The sequence below is a fragment of the Thermobia domestica genome, chromosome 9, assembly GCF_964235325.1.
Source record: "Thermobia domestica chromosome 9, izTheDome1.hap1.1, whole genome shotgun sequence".
NCBI lineage: Eukaryota > Metazoa > Arthropoda > Insecta > Zygentoma > Lepismatidae > Thermobia > Thermobia domestica.
Window position 1 is genome coordinate 68,184,915 of NC_137462.1, and position 19,388 is coordinate 68,204,302.

The 19,388-nt window shown below is 36.9% G+C and overlaps 1 protein-coding gene across 1 annotated transcript in view; it reads left to right on the forward strand.

Annotated features, from left to right (window-relative positions):
- Window positions 1–348: 348 nt before the first annotated feature.
- The window catches only part of LOC145694715 (phospholipid-transporting ATPase ABCA3-like), a 142,578-nt gene continuing 123,538 nt past the window's right edge, over window positions 349–19,388 (forward strand). The window contains exon 1 of the mRNA XM_081771245.1: window positions 349–592. The gene's annotated coding sequence lies outside the window, so the exon portion shown is untranslated. The remainder of the gene's footprint in view (window positions 593–19,388) is intronic.

A 19,388-nucleotide genomic window follows, 5' to 3' on the forward strand; every position in this document is an offset into this window, starting at 1 on the left:
TTACTTGGATTTTTTTAAAACGCTAATACTTGCATTTTAACTTAGCCTTCGAACTATACTCTACTAGGAATCGAAGCCTAGAGCGTCCGACTGTTGAAAACACTCGGGAGTAACTATGTCTCTCTGTGATCCTTGATATACTACTGTATGCTTCTATGCGATCATTTTATATAAACCTGCCTTGTTATTCATATACATTCCAAGTTTTTTTTTTTTTTTTTTTTAATGATAAACATATTTTAAAAAAAGGTTTGCATGCAATTGTTACGCTTGAGGTCACAGGAAAAATGAAACACTTGAGTAATTTCGAGATGGTAACACTGCTATTAGCGCCAATTGCCATGTGGATACGCAGGAACTAACTACTCATTGCCTACACTGAAAAGACGTTTTTATTTTGTTCATCTTCAGACATTCCAGTGCTGATCTCAACATGCGTTGGTTGAAACTGAACTGTCAAGACAGATAGTAACTCTCTAGTTGCGTGTGTGTTTATGTGTGATGTTCCATTGGTGTTGATTTGAGCTGAAAAAGTGATCACCATTACAATAGTAACAACTCATCTCTCGTAGCAGTCGTTCGCTGTGTCAAGGTAAGCCCTTGATTTTGTGCCAAAGGCTGTTTTACTGTGTTTACAGGTTAGCTCTAAAGCTCTTCTGCGCGTTTATGCCCTACAAAGTCAAGTCCGTTAAGCCTACATTTCTTTACGCATGTGCAGTAGTTTGTGGTCTTCAATATTTTTTTTTAAATAGAGCCCGCAGTGGCTACTACTGAGGCATCAATCTGTCAACCGGTCGGGCTAGGTTCGACTCCCATTGTGATTATGATTTATTTTCGTTCTACACATAAATGCTCACTCAGGGACGGACCCACAAGTAAGGGCTCGCCGGGTCCGGACCCCTCCCCCAAAAAACTTCCAAACTCAACATACATTTGTGCGCTTTCTCAATAAAACTATATTTATGTGTACGATCTTACATTTCATCTGTACTCTTTCTCGTATAAAGCAATGTAGTTCCATTATTGTTTTCCATTCACCTCTAGTGCATGGGGTCCTTGGTTCGATCCCAGCTCTCGCCAAGTGGACTTTCTGGTGGACAAACACCGTGTGCATGGATTTTCTCGGAGTTCTCCCGTTTCCTACCACTTTCTTCATTTCATCATTTCCTCCGTGGGACGTAAAACTTAAAGATTTCATTTATTTTTTTTCATGAGCTCCTTTGTGGCTAAGCGGTTAGCGTGCGCGCCTTTGGTGTGGGAGAGCCGGATTCGATTTCTGCCGGGAGCTCATATGGTTCGGATTCCACATTAATCAGTAGGTCCACGTCTCATACAGCCTCGCTGCTTAACTATTCGTTAAACACAAAATCAATTCAAATCTTTTTCCATCATTGTTTCCGAAAATATAGGTCGTAGTATTTTACAATTACTAATCGTCTTTTCGGGTGCAGAATAATACTCGATCAATACTACGTATATATAGCCGTAATTGCGTGTAGTATTGGTTCCTATGCTGAAATCTTGAAGCCCTCATAACAAAAATTTCTGGGTGCGTGCGTATGCTCACTCAACCTTTATCAAATAGGATTTTAGGGCAACCTAGTAAGGCGGCCGATCGGGATGCTGATTAGGTCACTTTATCTACGTACGGGTTCTGAAGACCTTCCAGTGGTTCCCATCGTCTTCCATGTTCCATGCCCGATCCTTAAATTCATCTCACATGTTCTTCTAAGAGGAATACCGGCTATTAAACTTACACCACAGTCCCGATTCTTTCCTCCCTTCAGAATGGATTTAATGAAAACGAATTATTTTTTTTGCATAAACGACACACTCTATGTACACTATTTTAATTGCTAAATATAGTTTAAGTGCTCAAATAGATTTTTTCGATCTTTGGGTATCCCCTTGTCTTCACGTCGACCGTAGACCTGCACAGGGGTGCTAATCCCCCCCAAAGTATGTGACGCTAATCCCCCCAAATTAATAAAGTACCCCCTCATATGTAATTTTAAATCTCTTCCTATCACAACACGTGAGATCATTGGTTAAAAAAAGTACTCAAGACTAACATTGCAATCACACAGACTTTTAATTTAAATGTAGTTTATTTCAACGTAAAATTGATAATTAATCTTTGTACACTTTAGGAAGTTTCTTTTTGTAAGGCAAAAAATAAAATGCAAAATTTTTGCATACTTTGCTTATGCCCCGAATCTCAGTGATGTAAAAGATATAGGGCCTATAAGAACAGAAAAATAATATCCCAGATGAACACTGCTCCTGCAATTCAATGTACAAATATTTGGTTGTCTAGAATGTATTGAGCCTTTGGAGGTCAAATTTGAGAATACGTTTATTGTGATTTGAAAATAACATTATAAAATCTCATATGCATAATTTTGTTCAACGATCTTTTGCAATTTTTCCGGCAACTCATAGTCCTGTCACTGAAGAACTTTTGTGGCTTCTGGTCCAAAAACGATTTTCACATGCCTATTTGAAACTAATTTAACACTAATCAGGGACTTTCGTAGAGACTGAAACAAATTATAATTTGATGGTGCCAAATTCGGGCTATACGTTGGATGCATCAAAACCTCTCAGCTCTGTTTTTCTCAATTTCTGACTTATAGTTCAAGATGTATACTGTTTGGCGTTGTCAGCGTGATACACGACACCCTTTCTATTGACCAGTTCTGGTCGTTTCTTTTGAATTGCAAGGTGTACTCTCGAGCTAATTGTAGACAGTGCAGGTCCGAGCCAAAGGTTCTATCTGGAGGCAGCAGCTCGTGATGCACGAAGCCCTTCCAAGCCCACCAAAACGTATAGTATAGCCTTTCTGGGCGGTGGAGTTTCTTCTTGCTTTGACTACGATCTTTCTCGCGTATTGTTGTCATAGATCATCAGTATCGTTGTCATCACTTGTTATCAACCTATTCAGGGATGGTTTGAGTTCGTTACTTTTAGTATATCGCAAGAGTAGATTCGCATATAGAAATCCGATCGAGTGAATGTTTTTGAGTCAGATCATGTAGCAACCAAACGTCGAGATTATTTTTGTAACAAATCATATATGTATTTTGAATATACATATTATATTGTCCGAAATTCTCGACTTCTGAGATTTTTTGAGTCTCACACCTAAAATGGTACCATATCAGACTACAGTAGCCCACAACAGAGAGATTAGCTCAATTGAATAATACGAAATGGTGCCCCAAGCAGGGCCATGCCGTGGAAAATCAGCGCCCGGGGCGAGAGTATACAACGGCGCCCCCATACATATATTCCAAGCAATTTTTCCTATCTTTTTTCCTTTTCTCTCTCGAATTTTTCACCCCCTTACTTCGGCGCCCGGGGCCGTCGCCCCGCTCGCCCTTCCCCCACGGCACGGCCCTGGCCCCAAGTGACCTGAAGTATTAAATGCATTTATAATATACAATATAAGACAAAGATATACAATAGACCCCTGTAAGTTGGGAACAACTAGACAGAGTGAGATCATATCTTGGAAACAGACAATGGAAATCTACTACTGTATAGTAGCACCACGGCATCCATCTTGAAGTTCAACATCTTGGATTCAGATCATTTTTTGTTGGAAAGGAAGAGGGTTTATATAAGGTAATTTCGTGTTACGATACGCAAACCAGCTAAAAATATATTCTATGTGGCCGTATACACGCATTAGTGAAGTAACAGCTTCCTACGAGAACATTAACCCGTGCCGGCCTGACGACAAAATCATGAAATGACGTTTCTACATTATAATATAATTTAGAATGTCCAAGCGTGATAACGGAGAAACCAAAAGAGAAAAACAAACGAAACTTTGCACGAAGCAACTAGAGAAAGGAGGACACCTACCCGTGTATTGAACATCACCGGATGAACAGTGTTGCCAACCCAAGAGAAAGTTATGTTTTTGTTAGTGATAAGCAAATGCAAGACCACAACCAATGGTCTTGGTCTTGCTCTTGCACTGGAACCCTTGGTCTTCGTCTTGGTCTTGCACACCCAGTATTGGTTTTGGTATTGGTCTTGCTTGCAGGAGTCTTACAAGTCTTGCTTTTAAGAAATCTTGTGCTTTTCATAGATAAATTTTACTTTGGATATAAGGAACAATAAATTCTAAAATGCGGCAATAGTAAAGGAAATACAATGTACGTTTCTAAATGTAATATAGTTTACTTTCGTGTAAGTATGATGGTGGTGTACAACTTAAACGATAACCTTTATTTTATTTTTTCAATGGTTGCCCAAGCTTTACTACTTACAAGATAAATCACAACGTTTCGTAATCTTTTTATATTTTTTAACATATCAAGTGCTCCACTGGTTCCCAAAATCTGGAGGCTACCCCTAAGGGTAGGGATATGCCGGAGATACCTCGCAATCGAGGTCGAGGTTTAAGTCGCGGTCGCTACCTCGATACTGGCACAAACACGTGGATTCAAATAGGTAAGCTTATGCCGAAAATGTACGCTACATCACGACCTAGAGGTCGACCGCGAGGGTGAATTAGAGGTCACGATTATGAACAACTGAGTTTGTTTCTACATCGATGTTCAGCGGAAGCATCGCTGTGGTTCGTTTTCACATTGGCTCTCCCTGAAGCGCTGCACGGAATAAAGTCTTCATTTGTTTAGAATTTCGTTTGCAGAGGATTGTGTGTGTCTATGCTCAAGGGGTTTTGCTGCACTATTAAATTTGATTATGAAAGACATATTAATAGAACTAACGAGGAATGTTCCAGCAATATGGAATAACAAACACAAACAACATCATAATAGGCACGTTTTAAATAGAGAATGGAAAAAAACATCAACTGAAATGGGAATGTCAGATAAGTTATTTATTTGAGAATTATACTGTAGCTTATTATTACATAAGACAGTGGCGGTCACAGGAAGGGGGCTTTCGGGCTGAAGTTCGTAAATTGTAGAATTTCTAAAGAAAAAAGAAGCTACTGTTAATCATATCTATACTTAAAAACTCCACGCCCCCCCCCCCCAATTCCGAGACTAATAAAAAGGATCTCTTTTAAATTCGTTACAAATATATATAAGATAAAGAAATATCTGTAAAGACAGGAACGTATATATAGGAAGGAAACGTCGAATAATGGAATTTGCAGTGCCGAAACTTCATTTGCTGCAGTTAATACCCCTCCACCTCGAAACCTGAAGACATACATGATTTATTTATTTATTTATTTTACTAGGAAACGAATTCTCGCCTGAGTGCTGAAAGAGGGCATTTCTTCACGGAAAGTTGAATAAAAGGTAAAAGTATTTGATTTAGAATATTGATAGAGATGAATAAGAGATGGGACTCAAATATTTCCGCGAAACAAGAGACGAGACTTTGGCATTTCCCATGTCTCGGCTCGCGACCATCTCTATTTATAAACTGTTTGGTCCTTTCAATTTCAAAATGTGGTTTCGCAGTGATTTTTATACACTGACGGAATAATTTCACATGCGCCACAGCAATATTTCCTCTTAAACTGAGAATTTGTGGTAACAGAGACTGTGCGACCTCCTCACTATGTGCGCCCTTCATCCATCGCGAGCTAGACATCGAGGTAGCGACTGCGACTTAAACCTCGACCTCGATCGCGAGGTATCTTCGGCATGTCTCTACCGTAAGACGCATGAAAATAAAATCAAGACAGCACAGATTACTAAATACCATGAATTGCAAAATTATTTTTACACTCTAAAGGCATCATTTCTTTCCTTTCAACCACGATTAGCTAATCTTTGTTTTAAACAAACTTTCAATTAAATATTGAGATTTTGTTTTACTGATCTCAATATGTACTCTATGAGGCAGAAACATGGACATTACGCAAACGCGATGAAAAAAACTGGAGGCTTTCGAAACGTGGGCATGGAGAAAAAAGTAGAGAATTAGCTGGCTTGAACGGGAAACGAATGAGAAAGTGTTAGAAATAGTAGCAGTAGGGGAGAAAAGAAAAATTTTAGATGCAATTTAGAGGAGGAAGAGGAACTGGTTGGGACATTGGCTGAGGAGGAACTGTATTATGAGGGACGTGCTAGAGGGTATGATGGAAGGAAAGAGAGGGAGGGATGAGGGAGATTCTAGTTGAAGGAAAATATTAAAACAGAAAATTGCTACGTCAAGACGAAAAAAATACTCCGAAGGACCACCGTACATCGAAGCTTCTCAGTTGCATCAAGTGACCTGCCAATAATGGAACAATAGCTATGATGATATGTTTAGCAATATTGGCCGAAAAAGAGAAGAAAAAATTAAAATAATAAGGTTTATAATCAAACTTCTTAATATTTTAGAGTACCTAATTTGAGTGAAAACTGAAAACGACTCAACTGTCTATGTCTTTGTGTAAACTCAATTTATATAAATACTTTTGACCTATATTAGAGATAGAATATAACGGCATAAAACTCCGTTATTTGAAATAACTACAAAATCACTCTCACTTGTGAATATGGGCTATATATTGTTGTATAATGTTGTATCGCTCAATCCTCGATGTGCTGTATACCTAAGGAGGCTAAAAGTTACATTGATAAACAATTATCAACGTATAAGCTTCCGCCCATGAATCAAACTTGCGGTCACATGCACTAAGTTTTTGTCAATGTCATGAAAATGTTATGTTGACATTAATTTTATGAGCACACATTAAAGATTTCTAACGGATGCTTGAGCCTTGGAGCCAAGGCCATACCAATATAGTAGGCACCTATGGTGCACGGAGTTGCCGGTATTCAATACTACATTTCTCTTTAGTTTTGGAAGAACACCGCTAATAGTTTTGAAATGAAATGAAATATCTAGTTTAACGTCCTACGATTATGCACCGAGACTAAGGGAGACGGTGATAAGAAATGAATGAATGATTGGAGAAAGTAGGAGGGAACAGGAAAACTTCGAGAAAACCCACGTACACGGTGTTTGTCCACCAAGAAAAGCTCAGATGGCGCAAGATCATACCTGTGTGACTTGAAAAAGAGTAATTACTACAGAAAACGCGAACAACTGATACAGAAAACGGCATACTGTAGCTATATGCTACAAAGGCAGGTCGACTCACACGGATTGCATAAACTGCTGGAAACACATTCATTCCAACAACATTTTTACTGAAGCCAAGAAATTCAAGTGAAAGATGTAATGATTTTTCCCTTTCCTTTTTACATTCTATAAAAAAATCAAGTAGTACCTGTACTTATGCAAGACTCTTACGTAAGATTATTGGTCTTGGTCTTGCATTGGGATTCCTGGTCTTGGTCTTGCATGCAAGACTCTTTCACAAACTGCAAGACCAAGGTTCTTGCGCTCATCACTAGTTTTTGTAAATCGAATGACCTAACTTGCAAATCATCATTGGAAGCAACAATGAAAATAAAGAGATGGTAAACGCAGATTAGTGTTGCAAACTTTTAGAGACCTAACATTAAACATATGTTAAATGCAAACGCCATTGGCTCCAACAGCGTTGCCATCTTTTATAAACCACATTTCTCAGCTTTAACAAGATACCGAATATCGGAGTCAGTACGTGACTTATCGATCTCATATAACCACAGTACTGCTCCTCCTGCTCTACCGCCTTGCACTATAGTTTTTAAATCATACTGCACTAGTGACCTTTTCCGAGTTATTATACCTTTCCAAATTCAACTTTTCTCTTCTGTTGATGGCAACACTGTTCAACGTAAACTTTTAGACTTGGAGTCAGCGTAAACAAGTCCTAGTCAGTATTTAATTTAAGTTGTACAAAACGTTAGTATCTCACTCCTGTGTGCGCCAACGGCGTTTGCATCCCATTTAGCTAATTCGATTTACAAAAACATAACTTTCTCCTGGGTTGGCAACACTGTTTATCCGATATGTTCGTCAATACACGGGTAAGTGTCCTCCTTTCTCTAGTTGCTTCGTGCAAAGTTTTGTTCTCTGTCTCTTTTGGTTTCTCCGTTATCACGGTTGGACATTCTAAATGATATCATAATGTGAAAACGTCATTTCATGACTTTGTAGTCAGGTCGGCGCGGGTTAACTTTCACGTAGAGAGCTGTTGTTTCACTAATACGTGTTTACGGTCACATAGAAGACATTTCGCGGGTGTGCGTATCGCAACACGAAATTACCTTATATGAGGGACACACACACACACACACACACACACATATATATATATATATATATATATATATATATATATATATATATATATATATATATATATATATATAACCCAAAGTGATATATTACGTAACCCTTTTTCTTTACAATATTTTTTCAAATCTGAATCCAATGCGGCAGACTTCAAGGTGGATATCATGATAGTACTATACAGTAGATCTCTATTGTCCGTATCCAAGATATGGGACCCTATTTAGCCGTTCCGAACTTAAAAGGGTCTATTACTGATCTTTGCCTTATAATGCATTTAAAATTTGAGGTCACTTGAGGCACTATTTTATATTATTCAACTGAGTTAATTTTACTTGTGGGCTACTTTGATTTGATATGTTAACCATTTCAGGGAGTGAGACTCAAAAACTTTCGAAAGTCGAAAATTATGTACCATCTTAATGATGGGAGAAGACAATGCTACGTCATATTTTGTAACTGTCGAGTAAACTGTAAGAGAAAGTTCAACATTCGAAATTAAACTACCAACATACTGTTCTGTAGCCCGATACGGTGAATCATTTTATTTATGAACAAATCAGTAAGCTTACATCAAATATGAGTCAATCTCCTTCAAAGTACTTCCTTTGCCTTGCAATGCATTTATTCCATCGTTGATTCCTCGATTGAAAGCACTTCTGGAAGTCTTCTTTCTTCAGAGTCTTTAAATGCGCTGTCGTCATCCTCTTAATGTCGGGAATGCAGGGGCGGATCCAGGACCAACTTCTGGTGGGGGGCGGGGTTGTCATACTGCTACTTAGAACTACTTTTAAGAGCTTCAAACTCTGGGATGGTTTTATTTAAGTTTTGTACATTGCATAAGAAAATAAGAAAGTTTCCTCTTCTGAGGGGGGGGGGGGCAATCACCTCGATCGCCCCCCCCTTGGATCCGCCACTGCGGGAATGGTGTCAAAATGTCTTCCTTTTAGCACCGTTTTGAATTCTGCGAATAGCCAGAAGTCGTGTCTTGTCGTCGTGACAGGATGTGGACAGACAGGAATATTTTTCGGCCAAGAACTCACGGATCAAAAGCGAGGATCGGGGAACGAATTTCGCATTCACCCTTCTTATTTGTAAATGGACGATTAAAATACTTTGCACTAACCCGTACGAGATGTTTAGTTGTTCGGAAAGCTAGAATATTCATTCACCTGTTTAAATGAATCATTTGTATCACTTTTCGCACGTTTTCATCTGTTTCTGACGTCACAGATCATCCCGATCATTGCCCGTCTTCAACTGACTCATTGTCACTTTTGAACGCACATATCAGTTGTAAACAGTCTTCAATGTCACCGCTTCATACATATACTCTTATTTTAACATATAGTGAGTTTCTTTGGTACTTTTCTTACAGCTTAAAACAACACTCTTAAAACATACTCACTGTTCTGCCTCTGGAAACTAACTTACACAACACAAGTCATTCAAACTCGACATTGACCGCTCGAAATGTACAGATTATTAGGCTTACTAGTTGAAATTGGTAAAACGTTGACAGGTGGCGCTGTGAACTACATTCACCATACTTCTTGATCATACCTCGTACATGTTAGAGAAAGAGACGTGCAAAAGGTTAATTTTGTCTCTGAGCCTATGACAAGTACAAGCCTACATTAATTTCATTCTCAAAAAAGAAAAAAAAAGAATAGAAAAAATATTTGATGTTACTAAACAAAAATATCAAACAAATCTTGTTATATGCAGTTTCCTGTCTCTAGCCTTGAATAATCTCCAATGGCCTTCATAGTGAACAAACTTGTGTTCCAGGGCATGAACAAATTGAAACGCGTTATCGCAATTTCTTTCCACGTACTATCCTGATGGGTCAGTTTGTTTTGCTCGCATTCCGTTTCGACATGATCATTACGTTTATTTATTTTTTTTTTCGTCAATACGTGTGAAACAAAAAGTGAAATTGCTTCAATATTACTCTGGATTATACAACGTAGGCAAAAAATTTTATGCCTTTGATTATCATAATAAATTACAACGGCGCAAATCTGTCTTCAACATTGGAGGGGAGTGGAACGGACAAGACCGTTCCCATATTTTTTTAAACCAATGTTCAAAATATTTATGAAGTTGAAAACAATGCTGTGGAGGAACAGTGGAGCAGAGTTGTCTTCAACATTGGGAGGCAGATAGATTTGAGGCTTATTCTGGGGGGACATCAATTTCATTTTACTTTCCTTTGTGGCATTCGGATACAAATCATCACATTTCTCCCCCAAAAAACGCATTTCAAATCGGATTATTGGGGGTACAGCCCCCCTAGTTCCAAGATTGGAGGGGACATGTTCCCCTCATTACCCCGGGATTTGCGCCAGTGATAAACTACTATGTTCTATACTTACATAACCTGAAGGTTCATCCTCAAAAGTATAGACCTACTGATAGATGAAGTATTTTGTTATTCAAATCTATCTAGGCTAAAGTAGCATTTTGTCTTTTTAATATCATTAATCATTTAACACAATAACTAATGGACATTCTCTCATCTGATTTTGTTCAACGTTTTAAAAACGAAGGCTATATCAAATGTAAAATTATTATTTTTATGGTAATAAGGGTAAACAAATTAGTTTCGTTTTGCATTTAAAACTGCCATGCTCTAGAAATCCAATATTAAAAACGGAAGAGGTTAAATCTTCCTTGTTTAGTTTAAGGTCCCACGAATATGCACCGAGGCTAAGGGCGATGGTGGTAATAAGATAGATGACATTGGTAGAATGGCAAAAGTGGGAGGAAACGGGAGAACCCACGCACATGGTGTTTGTCCCTCATAAAGTCCACTTAGCGGGAAGTGGGATCGAACCAGGGACCACTAGCGCAAGAAGTGAGTACTCTACCACAGAGCCAGCGCGGCCTATCTATACCCTTCCTGTTTACGTTTCCCGGCGTCCCTTTAAGTTTTCCATTATGAGCTGATCAACTTCAAAACCCAAAGTGCTTAAAATATTTCAATTTCCGATTTGATTAAGGAGATAAAAGAGGTGATGGAAGCTATTTCTGGGATCCTGAATCCAGATCTAGAAGGCGAATCTAGAAGGTAAAAACTGGGGGGGGGGGGCAGCCAAAATCCATAGTGTAATAGGTAGGGTCTACATCATGAGTTTACTATAAACTTTCAAAATATATAAATAATAGATTAAATTGTTTTTGTCACTCAAAAAACTGGAGCGCATAGGTCCCCCGGCCCCAGTCTAGAGTCGCCACTGCCTGAATCCAAATGAAAAAATACTCACTGTCTCCTATTGTGATTGTTCTGACACCTGTCGACAAATAGCGAGACGGACATAGTCGTTCTGTAAGGCTTCATATCCCATACCATACCATAGAGCAAGGTTTCTCAACCTGGGGCGCGCGATCCCTAGGGGGGATCTCGAGAGAGTTTCATGGGGGTCGCGAAGATAAGTGGAAGAGATAAATATAATTAGAATCTAATACCGGAAAATATTTTTAAATATTATTTTGAATTTTGTTCTGATAGACATATTTTTTATACATATTGTTAAGAACAACATAAAATAGCTCTAGTAAACATTTTCAACAGGTGCAGAGTTTTTTAAAAATCAATTTAAATGAAAGAGGTACGATATGAAACTAATGAGAACTGCATATTGAAATACCAATATATATATATATATATATATATATATATATATATATATATATATATATATATATATATATATATATATATATATATATATGCAAATAAAAACCTGCATATTGAAATACAATTAAAATTGAAAGCCAATGAGATACCTGAGCATTGTGTGATTTCACTAGTGCGGCAATGTCCAATTCAATCTTCGTAACGCACATTATCAAATCATTTAAATTACTCAATAATTTTTTAACAACTGTCCAAGTTTTTTAAAAAGCAAAATCAGAAATCACTTTATTTTTTTTTAATCATATGACTCAAAATTAAGGAGTTTTAAATTTTTCAAACGACCTTCATTTTGAAACAGTATGACGGATCGGATTCGATATTTATAATATGAATGAACTGATCAAATTTGGTTTTAATCCATTCGCTTTTAGGGAAGCTACTGTATCGACTATATACAAGAAACGGATTCTACTATTACAGAAATAGATAGATATCATGAGATCTCCGCAATAGGTATGTTAAAAATCCCACACAAACTTACTACAAACCAGAAATTATAAGGGGGTTGCTGGCAAGAGAATGCGATAAAATGGGGGTCGTGATAGGAATTAGGTTGAGAACCACTGCCATAGAGGAGTCTGCAACCTATTGTCTGTGTTGTAGCTTGGAAGCATGGGCGGAGTTATGGGGGGCATTGCCCCTCTGACTTTTTGACAAAAAACAAAAATGCTACTTATCCTTCAATTCTGATTTGTATTAACCGTGCCCCCCCAGCAACCAATTCTTAACTCCGCCTATGCTTTGAAGCATTTAAAATACGACATTCTCACAAGTAGTTTGTGTGTTACTGTTAGGAGTATGAGCATTAGTGTTAGGAGAAATCATATAACAGTAGATGCATCTAGTACTTAACAATTTATACTTATATAAATACATATTTATATAAATACATTTTATATAAATTATCGATCTATTCCAGCAGATTAAAAAATATCAACTGTATCAAATTTACAAAAAATGACATTTTTTAATGCTATAAAAATTTGGTTTTCTCGAAACCTTCGCATGAGCATTTATCTGCTGTTCTTAAGATCTTGATGTGATTTATTGATTAAAACATGTCCTAACCATAAGGTATCTTATGTTAGCTCCCTTTCCTTCATATTCACAGAATTCATTGAAACTTTACAAATGGTTAATCTGTGATAAGTATACACTAGTACACATAACACTAATTGGTGCTCTAATAGTACAAATGTTATTAGCGAGTATTAGTGGAAGCCAACTTGAAATTTACCAACTTTTGACTAATTGTCCTAGAAACATGGAACAAGTATCATTCGTTAATGTATCGTTAGTGTACATTGGTGTTCTAACACTAACGTTAGTGCTCTAATAGCGAAGGGTTATTGTCGTTTATTGGGGTAACTTGAGATTTACCAACTTTTACATTAATTGTCCCACAAACATGGAACATATGCTATTCGTTATTACATCGTTAGTGCACATTAGTAGTCTAACACTAACGTTAGTACTCTAATGGTGTAAGAGTTTTAACGATTATTAGTAACAGCAGCCAATTCAGATTTACCAATGTTTACAATAATTGTCTCACAAACATGAGATAAGTGTTATTCGTTAATGCATTGTTAGTGCATGTAACACTAACGTTAGTACTCTAATAGTATAAGAATTATTAGAGATTATTAGTGGGGGTAACTTAAGATTTACTAATTGCCCCATAAATATGGGACGAGTGTCATTGAATATATTAATATATATTAATTAAGATACTTTCCAGAGACGAGTGCAAATGCTTTTATCTGGTTACTATTATTTTTAGGTTTCCCAAACGTTTTGCTATTTTCAGTCGCCTGTTATACAAAATAAAAATATGTTAATCTGTATTTTTTTACATCAAGAATTGGATATTAAGGCAACTCAATCAACACTTCCACATATAAAAGTTGAAATACTGTATTAAGTATAATAATAACATAATTATACTAATTGTAATAGTAGGACCTAATCCGTAAGATGCTACATATAAAAGTTGAGTTCAGTTTTGTAGAGTTCAAGCGTTATATATAATATGTAGTCTTTTAGCATAGATAAAATTAATCTTCAAAGGTAAAAGAATTGTCAAAACCAGTTGAGTAGTTTCGGATATTATCTCGAAAAACATTGTGTTTATTCCATAAAAGCAACTTCTAAAACAATATGAAACAAAACAATTAGCATTTTTCGTTAGCGAGTTTCAAACTTTGTTCACTATTCGAATGCGTATAACTTCTTTAAACTAAATATACCGTTTGGAAGAGAGTTCATGCTCTCAGTCAATGACAGACAACTATTTGTTTACTTTTTTTAAATGAAAATCTAACCAATTAGAGTTCCTGATCAATAGAAAAAAGTTAAATTTCTATGACTCTTACGTGTCAGTTTAAAATGCAATTAATGTCGCATGATATGATATACAAAAAAAAAGGAGTCCTAATGCAACAGCAATTGTCGGGAAAATAATTGCTATTAAATATCTGAAATTTAAATACCCCTTTTTGCAAAGATTAGGCAGAGAACATGTATTCTGCCACATTCGAAAATATGCCACACAGTGCTGGAAGGTTATTAGACAGAACAGGAAGGAACCTTTAATAACGGCTAGACTCGCAGCGGCGTGAGAGCATGTAGACTATTGCACAAACAATTCAAAGTGAAAAAAAAAAATATTTCTTAGTTAAACGCCACTAAATTATTTTAGTATATCAACTCCAAAGTGTAAAATGAACTTACAAATGATGATCCACAAATGATTCCAAGAGGGGGAAAATATCACATTCGACAACATAATGAAGAAAATTAGAAGTAAATGATACGGAGCATTGCACTAAACTTTCTGGCTCTGATTTATTGAATTAAATCGTCATGCTGCAGTTGTTATCATTTATCTATGATATACGTATGAACAAAATTATAATTGGCGTTTTCGGAAAACTTCGAAGAAAACTCGTTCCAAAAGAAAAGAAAAGAAAACTGTTGGTTCTGGACTTCTCCGTTTGAAATAACATGTGCAAATTGTAGTCAGGACCGGATTTCCCAATAGGCCCGGTAGGCCTGGGCCTATGGGCGCAAGCTCCCAGGGGGCGCACGGTCGAGAGAAAAAAATTCTAGTTTTACTTTAAAACAGTTTTTGTGTCACGTTATCAAAATACTTCATGTAAGCTGTGTTTCTGAGATTAAAACTATTTTATAATGTATTACAGAGTTTTTTTTTTTATTTATTTGCCCAAATAGCTAAATTGAACAAAACCAAAGTTATTCACCAATCTTTTGTTAATACATTAACGGTATTTTGTTAAGCCCACAACCAAGTAAATTCCTCAAAAAACTTGCAATGATAAAATTGCATCGTGGAGTGGTGTTTAAGCAATTAACATATAGGCCTGAAATATTTTTTTAATAAAGGTTTTTTAGGAAAGTAACTTTAACCAGGCTAGGGGCCGGATAAAATTATTGGGCCTAGGGGCGCCAAAATGCTAAATCCGGCCCTGATTGTAGTGTTGTTATTGAAATATTTATTTATAAAATATGAACAAAAACTCCTGAGTGATTATATTAAAAATGTCTTTCAAAAACACCCTCAAGAATAAAGTACCAATTTGGTCTTTTAAGGAATATCTTACAGCACATTGTAGGGATTGTTAATAACTATACAAGGACGCCCATGTTGTGATTTCCAAGGGGGACAAGTATAAGCGACATTTCAAATATAGCTTCAAATTTTGCTGTAACTATTCTAAAAATTCAATTGAGTTTTCGATATTCCGAAGTACAATTTCTTCAAGGGGGGCGAGCGCCCCACCTCGCCCTTCCCCTAATGGGCGCCCTTGTACTTATATGCTTGTAGAAGATGAATAAATTCCGCTTAGCAATTTAAAAAAAATCATCAAAAAAAAACAAGAAAAAGAAAAAAGAAAAGAAAAGAAAACTCAACCCGAAAAGTAAACTACCTTTTGTGGACATTTTCAGGAAAGCAGCTTATACCACATTATTTAATTGGTATATTCAATATATTCAATTAAATGGAATATATATTTCTCAAATAAGAACAGAGTGATCTGCGTCATATTTAAGAAAATCGTCTGGAAAGAAAAGCTCACTGCCAAGAGAGCAAACTTCCCCTTGTGGGTTTTTAAATGAGAAGATACTTACGCAACATTGTAAGTTTATTATTATATGTAAACTGCTTGGATATGAACAATATCTGCTGAATTTTTAAAATAGTAATAATAATAATAATAATAATAATAATAGAACATTACTTCTAAGAGTAATCTACTTCTTCTGAATTATTCTTAGAGAAACGACTTACACCATAATATTAATGGAATATTCATTTATGAAATATGAAGAAAATGATTAGAGCTGTTTTCGGCAAAATCGTTAATTATTGATTTTTTTTTTACCCGTATCTTTGGGGTATGAAAAGAATTCGTAATCCCCTTCCTAGAGAATCTTATAAATATCTTAATTTTGAAAACTAGTCCAGATAATTGTACGGTATGACACAGGCCCGTATCCACGGGGGACAAGGGAGACCCTCCTTAAATTTCTACTGTTTCCCCTAAATATTCACGGTAGGTTTGCAAATGGACAATAATATGGTTGGATCGGGCCCCCTAACTTCTACCGGGCCCCCTACAAATTTGAGCTGGTTACGGGCCTGGTATGACCTCTAGGTGTGTACATCACGACGAACAGACAGACATCGAATAATATTTTTTTTGGGGGGGGGGGTACGTAGGGCCCATGAAACGTGTTGAAATATCGAATTACATTTTTTTTCACGATCACAATACTTTCTGCTCCGTCAGTTGAAAGCTATATACATGGAAGAAATGGAACTCTCATTATCTCGGGCTTATCGTCCTCAATAGGACTCACGGACATTAATTTCAGTGTTACCAGGTTCACTCGAGTTCTCACTCACTAACCCTCTTGCAGTTAGTGCTTGCTGTTCTTAATGGGGCTAGCGCTCACTAATCTTAATGGAGATGGAAATCGCTACCCTTATAGAGCTGAGGATCGACCTATCTCGCTCTCAAATATTGAGCTCGTATCTCAATGAGCGTCAGTTCAAGACTCACGAGTTTACGTCTATTCTAGATGCAGAACAATTTTCACGGAGAACTGAGAGTTTAAGAAACGGTTGGAGCAATAGTTACTAAAGTTATCACTAGAGGCGTTACTGATACCACTGTCAACGTGATTTTGGTAATAAACGTTGCCAATCTCAATTCATTACTCTGGGTTGCCTCTTGAATAGTCATTGCATTGTTTACCATAAAAAAAATCGTCATTGGATGTTCTCTGTGTTATGTAACCTACGTTACAAATCAAAGTAGAATACAATCTAGAATTCTCATTAGTTCCATTCTAAATGTCATTGTGTAAGGACACAATATCATTAATTCGTTAAAAGACTATTGCAACATAAAACCAGTGCATTATTCATTATAAACTTATTAATCTTAACAGGACAACAGCTGTGGTGTGAGCGGGCTCAGGTTCGATTTATTGTGGAGACACGGTCGGAAAAAACTTTTTCAAGTCAGCTATCCTAAGGTGAGGTTTTTCTGGATTTTCTTCATTCATACCAGGCAGGAACGGCACCTAACATTCAGGTTCCAGACCGCTTTCTTCCTTCCCCCTTTCCCGGATGGTGTGCTCACAGAAGAACGTGATCCCTCACACGTGACGGGCTTGGAGCCGTAGATACCGGTAACACCCACAAATCTGTATAAATGAAATAAAATAAAACTGGGTGATAGTTTTAAAACGAATATTTCCTGTGTCTGCTCATTTTATATGATACACTTTAACGTGTAAACTAAAATTTTTACTTTTGACTTCACTTTCAAAGTTGATTTTGATAAAATAAATGAATAACGCATTAAAGTGTGTTCAGTGTTGGGTAAGTTACTTGTAAAAATGTAACGCGTTACAAGTTACTTTACTTTCTCTTAAAATGTAACGCGTTACTAACGCGTTACTTGCCTTTAAAAAGTAACTGTTACTTTACTTCGAAAGTAACGCGTTACTAACGCGTTACTTTTAGATCCGAAACTTTGAATATATGAAAAAATCTTATTAATTCATTTTTCCGTACGACTATTACTACCGCTATTATTATTATTATTATTATTATTATTATTATTATTATTATTATTATTATTATTATTATTATTATTATTATTATTATTATTGTAGCAACACTGTGTATAAACATGAATGATAGGTGGTTTATATCTGAATACTAAAAAAGTAGTTGATTGCCAACCTCGGTAGCCGTGAAGTCTAGGAGTCAAGGACATTGTTCACGAGCTTCTGAATTTGGGTTGAGAGTCTAGGTTGATAATTCGGGTTCGAGCCAAACATTGTTAGGAGTTTATAGGGCACTGGCCAAATATCTTCAAAACTGTTCGGCCCGGGTTTAGAATTGTCAAGGACTCGAGCAGCTCGGCTCACAGCTCATTCACTATCGACCCAAACCGAGAAGTGAGCCGAGCCAACAACTCACCCAACCGAGTCGGCTAGAGCCCTTCGCTCAGTTGAGTCGAACCGAGCAGATGGCTCAGCCCAACCAAGCCAGCTCGAGCCGATGGTTCACCCCAAGCGAGCCGGCTCGAGTCATCGGCTCAGTTAAGCCGAGCCAAGCTAAGCTTGTTTTACAAAATCTCTTGTAGTCTTGCTATCGAGACGAGATGAGATGCGAGCAGTGTCCCCTCTCGTGAGCAACACTAACAGTATTCCATATTACTGCTTAGCTTACATTTCTCATGGTTTTCGCTTTCCAGTGTAATCAGGCCATGATTTCAAAACGAGTTAAAACGAGCGAGCCACTTATCAAACTCGACTCGACTCGAAACTCAACGCCAAAAACAGTGAATCGGCTCGGAACTCGACTCGAGAATATTACTTTTGACTCGGCTCGAAACTCGACTTGGATTCGAGTCGAGTTTTAGCTTGACTCGTGCCCGTCCCTATGCGTTAGAAAAAAATGCTTATTATTATTCTGCTAAACTAATTATATAATAATAGCAATGTTGTTATGTAAAATTAAAAATACAGAATATAGAGAAACATTACACTACAACTGACAAAATGAGAACACATGAACTGGGAGTGAATCAAAACTTGCCAATAACTCTAAAAACGATACATGCTTTTTAAAGCTAGTTGTTCCAAACTCTATAATCAACGGGACTTTAGGATACGCAAACTGATCGAATAGAACTCTAATATTACATCAATAAAGTAGACCTACTCATCAGAACACAGTTTATTCATATTAACCCCTTACTGTATGTCGTTAATTATGGTATCCTAGTTGTTGATAAATATTTCCCGCCGGGGCACCACTTTACTTTCAAATTCTGTTCACCATCATCATCAGCTTTTAAGAAAAAGTATTCTTTCAAATGTTCGAACGATAAAATATTTTCGTTCTCCATCTTTATAAAAACAACGTCAATCAAAGTAAAATAGACTACCATTGCACTCGTAGTTTACT